The 11,174-nt window shown below is 38.5% G+C and overlaps 1 long non-coding RNA gene across 1 annotated transcript; it reads right to left on the bottom strand.

Moving 5' to 3' along the window:
- Positions 1–3,529: 3,529 nt before the first annotated feature.
- LOC121823141 (uncharacterized) lies at positions 3,530–10,599 on the bottom strand. The gene is made up of 5 exons (XR_006064485.2): positions 10,522–10,599; positions 8,815–9,016; positions 6,007–6,149; positions 4,252–4,394; positions 3,530–3,667 (listed from the first exon to the last, which is right to left on the bottom strand). It is a non-coding gene; the product is annotated as an uncharacterized LOC121823141 (long non-coding RNA).
- Between the last annotated feature and the right edge of the window lie 575 nt (positions 10,600–11,174).

The raw sequence follows: 11,174 nt of genomic DNA, 5'->3' as shown, positions 1-11,174 counted from the left end.
TAAAGATGGTAATCAATAAACATCTTTCCTGGACAGCTATTATTGGAAACTTTGAGGCAGGGAAGATAATAATTAAAAAAAAAAGTTAATCTATCTTTGAAGAACAAGGTGGCTCTACCACTCAAGATAAAGATCAATGGGAGGAACAGTTAAGAGCATGGTACCTCTTAGTAACTTAGGCAAGTAGTTGTGCTGTAAACAATAAGGGAATGATTTCAATAAAATTTAAGAAACAAAATGTAAACTGAATGAAACAAATATAAAGTAAAAGGTGAAAAATTATAACTAAGTCTCAAAAGTAGGGAATTAAGTTAACAGCAAGAATATAAGAAATGAAATACAGAACTAACTAACAAACAAACAAAACCAACTTGGACATACCACATATGGTGTGTCAGAGGATGGCCAGGTGAAATCCTGTGTCTGCAGTGCTGAAGCACTCTGTGCAGAGACCATGTCCCTGAATTTCTCTATGGGAATCATTAGTACACAGTTCACTGAAAGTATAGATCTAGATGAAATAACACTAGGCACAAAGCAAAGGCCCGGAAAGTAACAAAAATCAACATAGTGGGAAAGCTTTATAAATACTGAGGGGCAAAAAGCTGAAAATAAAAAGAGTGAGTTGTCCTGGAATAAACACTAAAGAGGAATCAAGTGGTCGAGGGTAACAAAAGACAGTAAAAGATCAGGAAAGTAATTCAGGATGTGATGATTTCATCTTGAGAGTTTATTAAACATTATGTTGCATGGGCATGCTCATATTTGGAAGCCAGATGAGAAATACAAAAAAGTATAGCTGTTGAATATAGATCTGTTTTCTTGGATGCTTTGTTTCTGAATATTAAATAATATTCAATACAGCAATACAACATAGTAAATACAAAGCTGAAGCAAGACATAGGAAATCTTCCCTTCTTTACTGGGCAGCATCAGCCAGATTTCAATGCTATGAGCAGTCATGACAGAGAGAAATTGATGATAAACCGGCAGGGATTAATTTTTGACTGGAGAAGATTAGATTCAGTTATTGAATAGGAGGCAGGTGTATTATGGACTTTGACTATTGTTGTGGAGTTCCAGGAAGTGGAGGCAAATGTTGAAACTAAGGAGGACAATCCTCAGAACCATAGGTTTGTTCCCAGGAAAAAGTCTGGACAGGAAACATAAGACAAAATCATCATTAGACAAACAGAAAGAGTTTTTACTGAAGCTAGGAAGCATTCATCTTTACAGTTGTGTAATTTTCTGGCAAGAGCAGATGTTTGTATTGAATCCACTTTTGAATATCTGGACCAGGACATCAGGAAGCAGTGGTGATGGGATTTTAGGTGTTGAACAGTGTGGTCTAAAAAAGTGACTCCCAGAACTCAAGCTGGGAGGTAAGAAAAGAGAGCTGGTGGGTTATTGATGACGTAGTAGAAGGAGTAATTATATAGAAATAAAACTGAATGAAAAAGTAGGATATTTGAGTTTAGTCTTTTGGAGGTAAAGCAATTCTGGCTTTTTGAGGTTTTTTGTTTTTGTTTTTTTTTTTTTTAAGCAAATATGAGTGGGTGAAGAAAGCAAGCTGGAGATGAAGGTCAGGGACTGGAACGATGGCTGTGAGGGTGAAAGCATCTGCCACCAGCTGTGAGGACCTGCGTTTGATCCCTGGGACCCACATGGAAGAAGGAGACAACAGACTCCTGCAAGCTGATCTTGGCCTACAAATGTGCATTATGGGATGCTCTTATTCCTTCTAAACACAAAGTAAATAAAATGTGACTGTAAAAAGCAATTAAGTTCAATAGCATTATGGAAATCTCAGATGCGAAAAGAAAGATGCAGCACTAGATTTTTCAATATGATTGCAGAGCTTGTGGGAAGACAGGTTTCCTGGTCTGTAAAACTTTAATCATTCCCAACATAAAAGATGCAATACTTAGAAATTTAATTAAAAATTGAGTATTCTTTTTATTAGCTATTCATGTTAGTGACAACAATAAATGAATGACAATATTTGGAAAGAAGACTTAGTGTACTTTTCAAGGATGTGGACATTATCTTCTAAGTTTTTAAATTTTGTTTTACTTTAAAGGAAAATATTTTGGTCTTAGACTCCTTTCACTTAAAATTGAATATCTCTTCTAATGTTGAGTTTAGCATGGTTTAAAATTAAATGGCACATTTTTCCTGATCTTCCTGCATCAATCATTCATGTAAAACAAACTGTAATTTGACCTTGTAGCTGGAAGTCTGCAGAACCCTGGTTCAAAGTTAGTTTGAATAGTTTACAGTATTCACGTTTATATTTCCTAGTTGATAATTAGCTCAATGAAACAAGCAAACAAAAAAATCAGCTATGTTTTTCCTCAAACTTTAGTAAAGTCGCCGGACGGTGGTGGTGCATGCCTTTAATCCCAGCACTTGGGAGGCAGAGCCATGCGGATCTCTGTGAGTTCGAGGCCAGCCTGGGCTACCAAGTGAGTTCCAGGAGAGGTGCAAAGCTACACAGAGAAACCCTGTCTTGAAAAACCAAAAAACTTTAGTAAAGTCTACTATTAGGAGCAACATATTTTCCCTTGGTTAAAAAGTTTAAAGTGTGAAAATTAAAATACATCATCTCATTGATATCAGGAAGCTTGTTAAAATTATTTGCAGATATTTCTGTGAAGTCTGTTCGTATTCAAATGAGCTCTGTGGGCTCTTCTTCCTCTCTCATCTTCCGTTGCTGGTGTTGTGTTTGTAATGGCTGTCACGGAGGCTTACATTCCAGCAAGGCTGTTGCTCACTCATATAAGGGAGTCAGCTTCTATCATTAGATCATTTATGATCAAAGTAATATAAATCTTACGTATTAAGGTGCTATAGGTAGATACCCACTCAGAAATCATAAGCTTATTTAGAATTGCTACCACTTAAAACCCCAGTGGGTTTTGAAGTAAAATTCTTACTTGAAAAAAATTCAAACACTCAAGAATTATCTATGATCTCATTATTTAATAAATATATAAACAGGAAATACAATCTTTGCTTTGGCTTGGCCAATCCTCCTAACAATCATCCCTCCAAATGAAGTATGGCTAGAAGTCAGGAGTGGATGATATACAGAAAATTTTGGAACCTTCTGTATGTGGAAATAATGACCATAACTTCTTGTTGGTTGCCAGCAGCACCATGTCATGCTGCTGTCTGTCAGTGCATGACTAAGTCTCTAAGTTAAAATCTTGTATACTGGGGTTTTCTGCCATCTGAGTATGTTAGCTCTTAGCCCATGGCAGTTGTATTCAGTCTTCCATCCAGCCCCTTTTCTCAGTGACCCTGACTTTCTCTTAACTGTAAACTCTGGCCTATTCTAACCCACAGTGTTTCCCTGGATCATGCTGCTTTGTTGGCTATTGTTCTTCATCCTTCTCCCAGTGTGATCTTAACTAAGTGCTCATTCCCTGGGTGGTACCACACATAGTGCCTGCCACAGTTTGCTCCATGCCATGCTCTTCTCTTTGACCTAAACCTGATCCACCCCCCAAATTATTAAACACATACTTCTACCTTCAGCTGTTGAACCCAGCTGTGAGCATTTCTTCCCCATGAACTAGGTAAAGGTCAGACTTTATGTGAGTGTCATTCAAGGCCTGCTTAAAGTGGAATAATGTGAACTCAGTGAACAAAGAGATCCTCTTTCCTGTAAGGGTAAATTGAGAAATAACATTATATATAAGAAAACAAAACAGAGACTATTACACATTGAAAATCTTGACATGTATAACGACAGAGTTCAAACGTTGACTGACCAGATGATACTGCTGAAGGATAGCTATGGCATACAGGGATAGGTTTCTGGGTTCCTGACACTATTAGGCTATCCTGGTCCTAAATTTACTGTTCTTAAATCTCAGGTAGATTGTCCTATGCAACTGTTCTAGGTTTCTTGTGACAAGTTGCTAAGATATGTCTATGTACCCTTAAACTAGACTTGCAGTAGTTAATATAACCTGATTAAGTCTCTATTAAATATATATATATATATATATGTATGTATTTATCAGATATATCCATACACACGCCTTTCTCAGCTCTTTCCATTTCACCTTTTAATGTCATCCATGGAGCGGGAAAAATGCACAAAGGCCTTCTACCGTCTGATTTTCTGAGGTGTGCACTTGTCCTACTGGAGAATTCTTTGGGATCTATCTAATTAAGAAGACCTCCATTTAACTACGAAAACTTATTTAAATTTATAACGTGCTATTTCCTATTAACAGATACCTGCCAAGTGACTTCACTATAAAATGCATCTGAAGTTGCCTGCCTCGGGGCAGAGGTGAAGAGAAGGTCGGCAGCAACATGTGGTACTCCTTTCTACAGCATCAGGTTGAGAGCCAGTGCGATTTGTTCTGATTTTAGTTTGACTGGAGAAGTTAGGCATAAGGATAAAAAGGTTAATGAGAAATTACAAAGTTCCCTTCTTTAGTATAAAATGTGAAATACAATTTAGCTGTCAGATGAGTTCTCTGAGATCATCTGCTTCAGAGGAATGCTGGGTCTGAGTCATCTGTCTAGACAAGTATAATTACAGACAGATATATTACTTTTCTACCAAAAAGCTTCAAGTTTGATGATTAAAGTAAAAATTATTTTTTCATGTATAAACACAGGTACAACTTTAAGTGACAAATTCTACCAAGGAACATGAAGTTACTAACAAATATTGACTACCCAATAGATATTTCTTTGTAGGGAGTATTTTTTTTAAAAGATAACTAAGGTTTTTATTTCTTCTAAGGTATCTAAACATGAAAATTAAGAGAATATTGGCTTTTTCACAATTATATTTGTTTTTTATCATGATATTTCCCCCTTTAATAAACACTTATGTGCAAAATACAGTATTGTTACTTACAAGCACCTTGTTTTACAGACATCTCCAGAACGTGTTTGCTTTGTGTAGGTAAACTTTCATGTCCTCTCACCAGCAGTTACCCATTACCCCCCTCTCTTCGGGGAATCACTGCTCTACTTCTTGCTTATGTGGTTGTTACTCTGCAGTCCCTCATTGACTCAGAGTCATGTAGTATTTCTCCTTTTGCCACTGGTTTATTTCACTTAGAAGGATATCCTCAAATGTAATCAATTCTCGTTACACATGGCAGAATCCCCCTTTTCGTGAGACTTGGTTTCAGACATTTAAAACACTTCTGTACAGGTGCATGCATACGTCCCATTTTCTTTATGCATTTATCTGTCTATCAACCTTTATGTTGCTTCCTTGTCTTTAAGTTGAGAACAGTGCTGGGGTACACACGGGAATGAAAGCATCTCCCTGACATCCAAGTTTTAATTCTTTTTGACATACATCCTCAATTTTATTGCCATTTTCCATGATGGTTGCATAATCTTGCCACCAACAACGTACAAGTGTTGCAAATTCTTCACATCCTCACAAGCACTTGTCTTGTGACAGCAGACATTCTTTTTTTTTTTTTTTTTTTTTTTTTTTTTGGTTTTTCGAGACAGGGTTTCTCTGTGTAGCTTTGCGCTTTTCCTGGGACTCACTTGGTAGTCCAGGCTGGCCTCAAACTCACAGAGATCCACCTGGCTCTGCCTCCCGAGTGCTGGGATTAAAGGCGTGCGCCACCACCGCCCGGCTACAGCAGACATTCTTATGGAAATCTTAAAGAAAAAAAATTCCTCAGTAGTAGCATATTGAGCTCTGTAAGTATATTATATGCTTCATCTGGATCATATGGTATTTCTGTTTTTAGTTTTGAGAAGCCTCTACACTGATATCCACAGGAGATATTCCAGTTTAAACTACTGCCAACATCCTCACCACCATTTTGTCATTTATTTTCTTTATGACCCATGTTTATTACTGATCTATTCACAATAGTTAGGAGGGGAAAACAGCCTAGATTTCTATCTTCTAATGAAAATGACACACACATACACACACACAGTGGAATTTTATTCAGGTATAAAAGTATAAAATTTTGAGAAAAAATGGATGAAACTGGAACTTACAATGAGAGAGGTCATCCAGCCCAGAAAGACAGATACCATATGCTTTCTCTCATATGTGGATTTCAGCTCCAAATTTCTAGATTTCTGTGTTTAACTTGAAGTGCTTGTAGAAGCCAGGAAGCTAGAAAGGGGGCATACAGGGGCTGTAAGAGAGGGGGAAAAGTAGAACACATATGATGTGAAGGTAGAAGGAGAGAATATTGGGGTTTGCAGAGGTTTAAATAGGATAGGAGATGGGACAGAATAGGAGGTAGGGGAAACATTAACCCATGTTAATATTCTATGACAAAACTTATGCAATCGTACAACTGTGTAAACTTATATGTTTAAACAAAGTTTGAAGAGAGATACCATGCACGGGTAGATGCTGCTACTTTCAAAAGCCATGGGTTTTTACATGAAAACCCCAGTGTAAGGTGTGAGATAGCCTTCTTATGAGTTATTGGTCAAAGAGGCCCCAGGGGACTCCAAAACAGTAAAAGCTATTGCCATTATATTGATTGTCCACCATAACTAGATGGCAAGTTCCCAGTGCTGCAGGCCTCACACACTCTGATTGCAGGGCATAGAGAAATCCAGCTGGATCTGAAATGGATGCTTCCCTACTCCTTGCTGGCAACACTCTTTGCTGCAATTTAAACGTGTAGGCAAGACCTGCCCACTACTGCAACAGTACTACAACTGTCATAGGACTAACCTGCTGTTGTGACTGGGTTTCTGGCTTGTTTCACAGGACAAACTCATGTTGTATTCTTGGTACTGAAAACTTGATTGCTGCAAGCCACAGGAAAATGTAATGGAATTCAGCTACTATCACAGAAGCTACTACTCATTAAAGTCAAGGACTTCTCCAAAGCTCAAGCCATGGCTTAAGAAGTGTTGGTGATATTTTTGCATATATATATATATATATATATATATATATATATATATATATATATATATATATATATATATATATACTAGCTGCTAGCTGCTTCCTAAAATGATTTTCTTGTGTGCTTCCAAGAACTCCTAACAGCACATTTATCTAAATGCCTATCAAGCATCCAAGGCCCAACAAAACAACACCTGTCTCCTAGGTCAGACTATAGCTTTATTTCTTGTGCAATTTAGGGTGAGATCCTCCTTTCTTATACTTACTAATAGACCCCTAACTTCTTACCTAACCACTTTTAGGAATATAGATTGAGCACATAGGTCCCTTTTTTGATATACTAACCAGTCATTAACACTCACTTGACCTCTTCTTTTACCACTCCCATTTGGGGTTGTAAAAGAAAGCCTGATGGTCAGTGCCTGAGGAGAATTCTTACTTGACTTTATGGCCCCTTAAGAATACAAGCCTTGTTGACCTTGCTCTGCAAGAGGATTGCTATTGTTTGGGTTTATAAGTGGATTCCTGACAGACTTAGGGAGAACTGAGAGAATACAGAGAGCTGAGAGGTAGAAGAAGAGAGAGGAGGACTTTTGAAGAGAGAACTTGAAGACAGACAGAGAAGAGACAAGAGAACAGAAGAACTAGATGGGTAAGAACTGGAGAGTGACGAACTAGATGGGAAGAACTAGATTGAAGAGCTAAAAGAGAGTACCAGAGGAACAAAATGGAAGGTGAAGAAGAGCCAGATGGGGAAGAAAAAGATGAGAGAGAAGGAGATGGGAGAGGAGCTTATATGGGAAGGAACTAGATGGATGAGAACTTAGATGGGGCAGAACTAAGATGAAGGAATTAATGTAGGGCCCTGGTCTCCTCCCATATTGAGTAAAGTCATCGCCTGCTTGCTGACCTTGACTAGATGCCCTCCCTATGCTAATTCCCTGCCAGTTTCCACCCTCCTGAATGCTTAAGGGAAGTTCCATGTGTCCTGCATATTGGGAGTTAACAGCTTAGTTGCAAGATTGTAAACATCAATAGCAAACTTCTGCCCTCTGGGGTTCTCCCATTGTGCTGTAAGCCTGTATTTAAGGTTTCCTCCCTCTTTCAATAAACTGCATTTGGCATTCTGCTGAGGAGAGTGACCCGCTGTCTTTGTCTCTGCTTTTCGATCCACAGCCCCTCGCTTGGACATGGTGAACGGGTGGTGGTAGTGTGGCCGTTATTGCTACAAATTAAGATAGAACCGAGAGGGGAGAGCAGATAAATGTACAGAGAAATCAGGCAAGAAGGGAGCTAAAAATGAGAGCAGAATCGAAGCTTTGTAGAGAGATAACTGACACAGAATAATAAAGTATATGGACTAAGGAGTTTTGTGTAAATAGATTCATTTCTTTTCATCAAAGATTAAATTATCAGCTGATTGTAGATTCTTTCTGGACCCTGGTAGGGGACTATCAAGGGACTGGACTCCCATTGTCCCCAATTACTGGCTCCTGAACAGGATACTCATAGGACCAGGGTTTCAGCTATTTTGCAGATCTCACCAAGGGTGATCCAGACCCGGGTATCTTCATACCTTGTGAGTGGTGAGTAAAACTGCATAAATAGGATTGGCTTAGAAGAATAAAGTAAATGGACTAGAGAAAGCTATATATAAGGAATTGGCTTAGCGGAATAAAGTGAATGGACTAAAGAACTCTGTGCTTAGATTCATCTGATATTCCTCAAATTAGTATCCTTAGCTGCTTGTAGCCTCTGTTCTGGGCCCTGATAGAAATCTCCTCAAGACAGGCACTTGGGGGGAATTTATTACTTGATCAAAAGGTCATAGGCTTAGGCAGGTGTCTACATCACTCTTCTATTGCTGTGAAGAAACACCATGACCATGGCAACATTTATAGAAGAAAGCATCAAATTGTGGGCTTACTTACAGTTTCAGAAGTTTAGTCCTTTATCATCGTGGTGAGAAGAATGGTGGCATGCAGGAAGATATGGTAGTGCCGAAGTAGCTAGAAATTCTACATCTGGATCCACATGCAGCAGGAAAGAAAGAGACTCCAGGTTTTTTGAAACCTCACACTCCCAGTGACAACTTCCCTAGTGCCTCCTCATCCTTTCAAGTAGTACTACTGCCTGGTGACAAAATATTCAAATATGTGAGCCTATGGTACCGTTCTCATCCAAACCACTACAGCAGAAAACCTACTACTGTTGTTTTGCTCTGAAGGACTTGGTGTTAAGATGCCTCCTAAGTGTTTATTTGTATGAATACTTGAGTGCTGCCCATATCCTTGGCTAAGGATGCTTTGTGTGCAGTGGACAATGGACAACAGTTAATATAAAGATTTATAAGTGGTCAAGGTACTGACATAAGTGATTGCTGAATGTTCGGCCCTTAAAAGAACATCTTGTATCACTCTTTCCTAGGCTCAGGGAACATTGCAGAAGAAGAGGCAGAAAGATTTTAAGAGTCATGGGTGAAAAGCTCTCTTCTATATGTGAACTAGCTGTTATATCCACATATCACAACAGGAAACCCATCACATGACTGGACCCATCAACATCTCTTGACAATCAGTGAGAGTTTCATGAGAACCCACCTCTCCTTGAGGCGCTCTAGGCAATTAATGTTTGCCTGGATAGGGGAAGTCAAATTCCCCAGTGGTGTAGCCAACCCCTATGGCAGGCTCTAACCACCTATGAAAGCTTCTTACAGGCAAGCCTAGTTAAATGTACTTACTTACTTACACACACACACACACACACACACACACACACACACACACACACACACACACACACAGAGTTTGAAATCAGTAGGAGGGGTGTTGTTGGAAAGAAGAGGATGTTCCATAGGAAGGGGAAGGGGACAAGAGAGGGCAATGTGGGAAGGATGATAAAAGTAGATCATATTTGTAAAATTCTGAAAGAATACATGTTTTTAAAAGTTGACTTTGTAGAGGATGAGAGTATATTGCTTCTTACCAGAGGGTGAACACTTAAGGAAGGCATGGAGTGTGGTAAGGATTCACTGATGATTGCTAATTTATAATAGTTTGATAAGAGAAGTGAGCTCTGATGTTCTGTTGTAGGCTAGGATAGTTATAGATAAAATTTTTGCTCCTTATATTTTTTTAAGTGGAAGAAAATTATTTTAGTATTTAAAGCAAAACATATAAGTTTTTGAGATGATAACTTGATCTAATCTGAACATTGCATAACATATACATTCTGAATCATCACACAAAATTTTACAAAACCTTATTTTTATGCCCCAATTAAAAATTATGGGAAATGTTTTAAAAAGAATTTTTAGCCAACTCAAAGATGTTTGATATTGACTCAAACGCTAATAAACGATCTAAAGAAAAAGCTGATGTGTTTTTTGAGGCATCTATATTAAAGGTGGTTACAGTAAAATGATCATCTATAAACTGAGCCAAGGTCTGGAAGCTGTTGAGACCGTTAGAAGTACTCATCCAAACCTGAGCAGTATTAACTGAACTTCCTTACAGCTTCGGCACGCTGAGGAGGACTTGGTTGTCTCAGTGTGGTATTAAAGCAGGAGGGAATTATGATGAATGTCCACTCACAGAGAGTGACGCCAACTTGTGAATCAAAGTGCACCCTCGACTCACCTCGCTAGATCTGCCCAGCACAGGCTGCCTCCTCGCACCCATGCACGCCTGTGTCTTTGAACCCCACATCGCTGTAAGACTGAGCCACTGGATTATGATGTCATAAATACAGCAGACATTGTCTCTGTCTCTTAAACTGCCCTGCTTTTGTTCTGTTGTCTACACGACAGCTTGAAGGAGTTTTTTAAATGTACAATTGTGATTTAATTGTCTTGCTTAAGTGCAGCCACTAGATACCATTATTCCTCAAGACAAAATGGAACTATTAGCAGAAATCAGAAAGCTTTCTTTGGGACTCAGTGTTGAAAAAGATATTTTTGTCTTTTATGTGAGTCTAAATGAGTAATTGCTCATATTTCCCTTATTGAATTTTCATTTTAGGCAACTCTCTACCACTGTAACAAAATTGAAATCAGAGGCTTGCTTTTCATCATTGGGTTTCCTGTCTCATACAGTACCTGAGGCATACTTGTAGAAAAACTAGTTTGATAAATAAAAAATGTAGAAGCATGTTAAATATATAAATCTTGGTTTGACTATTAAATGATAGCTACCAGTTTCCCCTTGCTTCTTGTGGTGGTTTAAATAAGAATGCCCTCAGAGACTCATATATTTGAATATTGGTTCCCAGTTGGTGAACTGTTTAGGGAGCG

Source organism: Peromyscus maniculatus, chromosome 16 (assembly GCF_049852395.1).
Source record: "Peromyscus maniculatus bairdii isolate BWxNUB_F1_BW_parent chromosome 16, HU_Pman_BW_mat_3.1, whole genome shotgun sequence".
In the NCBI taxonomy this organism is placed as follows: domain Eukaryota; kingdom Metazoa; phylum Chordata; class Mammalia; order Rodentia; family Cricetidae; genus Peromyscus; species Peromyscus maniculatus.
The sequence above is the reverse complement of the archived record's forward strand: the minus strand, read 5'-3'. Positions and strand labels throughout refer to the sequence as shown.